Genomic DNA, 4,659 nt, shown 5'->3' with positions numbered 1-4,659 from the left:
ATTCATCCACCACAACACTATCACTCTCATATATATGAAACAAATACCCTTAATCACTATATTAATCTTCACTACCATACTATCAATAGGCCTTCCTCCTCTCTAAGGATTCCTGCCCAAATGGATAATTATCCAGGAAATGACCAAAAAAAATGATCTTATTATACCAACATTAATAGCCATTATAGCACTACTCAATCTGTACTTCTACATGCAATTAACTTCACATCACTAATTATATTTCCATCACTAAACAACATAAAAGGACATTTTGAAAATACAAAATGATTAACTCTTTTAACACCACTAATTATAACATCAACAACAGTCCTCCCACCTGCACCTATCAATCTTGGACTAGAAATTTAGGTTAGAAAAGACCAAAACCCTTCAAAGTCCTAAGCAAGTATATTCACTTAATTCCTAAAAAGTACAGGGATTGCAAAACTCTATCCTACATCAATTGAATGCAAATCAAGTTCTTTAAGCTAAAACCTTACTAGATTGGTGGGTTTCCACCCCACGAAATTTTAGTTGGTGGTTAATACCCTAATCAGTTGGCTTCAATTACGTCTCTCACCATCTAGGGGGGGAAAAGGGCAGGAGAAGCCCAGCAGTGTTGGAGCTGCTTCTTTGAATTTATAATTCAGTAGGATATTCACCACAGGGCTTGACAAAAAGAAGACTCAACCTCTGACTTTAGATTTAGAGGTTACTGCTTACTCAGCCATTTTACTTATGTTCATAAACTGCCCACTATTCTCCACAAACCATAAAGATATCAGCACTCTATACCTACTATCTGGTGCATTAACTAAAATAGGAAGAACTGCCTGAAGCTTTTAACCCATATGTAACTTGGCCAACCTGGAGTTTATCGGGAGATGACCTAATTTATAATGTACTCACAATTACCCATGCACTTGTGATAGTCTTCTTTAGAGTATTACCTATTATAATTGGAGAATTTGGGAACAGTTTAGTCCCCTTAACAATTAGAGCACCTAATAAAGCATTCCCCCAAATAAATAACATGAGCTTTTTGACTATAACCACCATCATTTCTGCTCTTACTCACCAACAGTTGGAGCAGGTACAGGAACCAGTTGAACAGTATAAGCACCCCCAGCCAGCAACCTAGCTCCCATAGAAGCCTCAGTCAATTTAACATCTTCTCTCTGCATCTATGTGTAGCCTCAGTTTTAGGGGGCTATCAATCATATTACCATAATTATTAATATAAAACCACCCAGCTATATCTCAATACCCAACACCTTCATTCATTGGATCCCTCCTAACCACAACCATCCTGCGACTACTATCACATCCAGTCTTAGTCTGAATTACCATATTACTAACAGACCATAACCTACACACCACATTCTTTGATCCTATAGGAGGAGGCAACCCAAGTTGATACCAATACCTACTTTGAGTTTTTTTGTTTGGTGGTGGTGGTTGTTGTTCCAGAGAGAAAGAAAGCAGGGGAGAATCAAAGGGAGAGGGACAGAGAGAATTCTAAGCAGGATCCATACCCAGCATGGAGCCCGACATGGGGCTTAATCCCACAACTGTGAGATCATGACCTGAACCGAAATCAAGAGTCAGACACTTAACTGACTGAGCCTCCCAGGTGCCCCACCAATACCTATTTTGATTTTGATTCTCCAGATATCCCAAAGTTTATATTCTTATCTTCCCTGAATTTAGAATAATTTCATGTGGTATGATGTATTATTCAGGTAAAAAAAGAACCTTTTGGACATATAGGAATAGTCTGAATCATAATATCTACTGGATTCCTAGGTTTTATTGTATGAGCCTATCATATATTAACAGTAGGCACAGATGTTGATACACAAGCATGTTTTACATCAGCTAATAGAATTATTGTCATCCCTACAGGAATGAAAGTATTTAGTTAGCTAGAAACCCTTCATAGAAACATTAAATGATTACTAGCCATACTATAACTTTTATCTTCCTATTCACAGTAGGAGGTCTAACAGGAATTGTCTTAGCCAACTCATCCCTAGACATTATTCTCCAGGACACATATGTTTGGTAAGACATTTTTACTATGTATTATCAATAGGAGCATTATTCACCATCATAGGAAGATTTAGTCACTATTCCCATTATTTTCAGGCTACACATTCAACCATACTTGGGCAAAAGCCTCTTTACAATCATGGTAATTGGAGCTAATATAACTTTCTTCCCATAGCACTTTCTTGGCTTCTCAAGAATGCTCTGACATTGCACTGACTATCCAGATGCATACACAACATGAAATACTATGCCATCTGTAGGTTTATTTATCTCCCTAACAGCAGTAATATTAATTATATTCATAATTTGAGAAGCATTTGCATCTAAATGAGAAGTAGCAATAGTGGAATTAACTAACACTAATCTTGAATGACTACATGGCTACCCTCTACAATATCATTCATTTGAAGAACCCACTTATATAAGCCTAAAATAAGAAAGGAAAAAATAGAACCCTCTCAAAATGGTTTCAAGTCAATACCATAACCATTATGTCTTTCTCAAAAGTGAAATATTAGTAAAAATTACATAACTTTGTCAAAGTTAAATTATGGGTGTAAGTCATTTAAAAATTTTTTTATGTTTATTTATTTTTGAGAGGGAGAGAGAGAGAGAGAGCACAAGTGGGGGAGGGGAAGAGAGAGAGGGAGACACTGAATCCAAAGCAGGCTCCAGGCTCTGAGCTGTCAGCACAGAACCCAATGTGGGGCCTGAACCCACAGACTGGGAGATCATCACCTGAGCCAAAGTCAGACGCGCAACCAACTGAGCCACCCGGGCTCTCCTGGGTGTAAGTTCTTTATATCTCTGTGGCATATCCATTCAACTAGGCTTCTAAGGTACAACATCCCCCATCATAGAAGAACTCCTACACTTTAACAACCATACATAATCATCTTCTTAATCAGCTCTCTAGTTCTTTATATCATTTCACTAATATTAACAGCTAAATTAACCTAAATACAATAGATGTACAAGAAGTAGAAACAATATAGACTATCCTACCAGCGACTATCCTAATCCTAATTGAGATCAACAACCCCTCACTAATTGTAAAAACTATGGGCCATCAATGATACTGAAGCTATGAATATACAGACTATGAAGACTTAAACTGTGACTTCTATTTCTTGACTTCTTTGACTTCTTAAACTTTGATCCCCACACAACACTTAACACCAGGAGAACTACAACGAGTAAAGGTTGACAACCAAGTTGTTTTTGCATAGAAATAACAATCCAAATATTAATCTCATTAGCAGACATCTTACACTCATGATCCATCCCTCTCTAGGCCTAAAAATAGAAGCCATCTCCAGACAATTAAATCAACCAGAATACCTATACATCCAGGCCTATATTATGGGCAGTGCTCAGAAATATGTGGGTTAAATCAGTTTTATACCAATCATTCCTGAATTAATTCCACTACAACACTTAGAAAAATGATCTGCAACTGTACTGTAATGTCATTAAGAAGCTAAGTAGCATTAACCTTATAAGTTAAAGACAGAGTTTAAGCCTCTTTTTAATGATATGCCACAACTAGACACATCAACATAATTTATCACCTTCATATCAATCATTATAACCCTATTTGTTATATTTCAACTAAACATTTCAAAACATTACTACCCATCAAGCTCAGAATTAAAAACGACAACGACACTGGAGTACCTCACCTCTTGAGAGAAAAAGTAAATGAAAATCTATGTGCCTCTTTCAGTACCCCAATGATAGGGTTATCTATTAAAGTTTTATTCGTTATATCCCCTATACCTAACCAGCTAATCAACAACTGTCTAATTGCTATGAAACAATGACTAAGTCAGTTAACATCAGACCAAATAATAACTATCCAATAAGCCATACAGAGAAAGACAGATACCATATGTGTTCACTCTTATGTGGATCCTGAGAAACTTAACAGAAACCCATGGGGGAGGGGAAGGAAAAAAAAAAAGAGGTTAGAGTGGAAGAGAGCAAAGCATAAGAGACTCTTAAAAACTGAGAACTGAGGGTTGATGGGGGGTGGGAGGGTGGGGAGGGTGGGTGATGGGTATTGAAGAGGGCATCTTTTGGGATGAGCACTGGGTGCTGTATGGAAACCAATCCGACAATACATTTCATATATTAAAAAAAAAACAAATAACTATCCATAATCATAGGACAAAATCAAGGACAAAACTGAACCCTAATATTCTATTCCTCATCCTTTTATTGACCCAGCAAACCCCTGGGCCTACTACCACACTCATTTACACATACAACTTTCAGTGAATCTGGGAATAGCCATTCCACCTTAAGTAGGGACAGTAATTAATGGTTTGCGTCACAAAACAAAAGCATCCTTAGCCCACTTTCTATCTCAAGGGACACCCATCCCACTCATTGCAGTACCAGTAGTTAACGAAACCATTAGTCTTTTCATCCAACCAAGAGCACTAGCTGTATCTAGTACAAACTGCCAATATCGCTGCTGAACACCTACTCATCCATTTATTTGGAGGAGGAAGCCTTGCCTTAATGAACATTAGCCCACCAAGGCTCTCATTAACCTTCATCATTCTTATTCTACTATCCTTGAATTCACTATGGCCTTAATTC

At 37.4% G+C, this 4,659-nt stretch overlaps 1 pseudogene; it reads left to right on the top strand.

Moving 5' to 3' along the window:
• Nucleotides 1–684: 684 nt before the first annotated feature.
• Nucleotides 685–1,943, top strand: LOC125938748 (cytochrome c oxidase subunit 1-like; annotated as a pseudogene).
• The last annotated feature ends 2,716 nt before the right edge of the window (nucleotides 1,944–4,659 follow it).

The sequence above is a fragment of the Panthera uncia genome (genome assembly GCF_023721935.1).
Source record: "Panthera uncia isolate 11264 chromosome B2 unlocalized genomic scaffold, Puncia_PCG_1.0 HiC_scaffold_24, whole genome shotgun sequence".
NCBI lineage: Eukaryota > Metazoa > Chordata > Mammalia > Carnivora > Felidae > Panthera > Panthera uncia.
The sequence above is the reverse complement of the archived record's forward strand: the minus strand, read 5'-3'. Positions and strand labels throughout refer to the sequence as shown.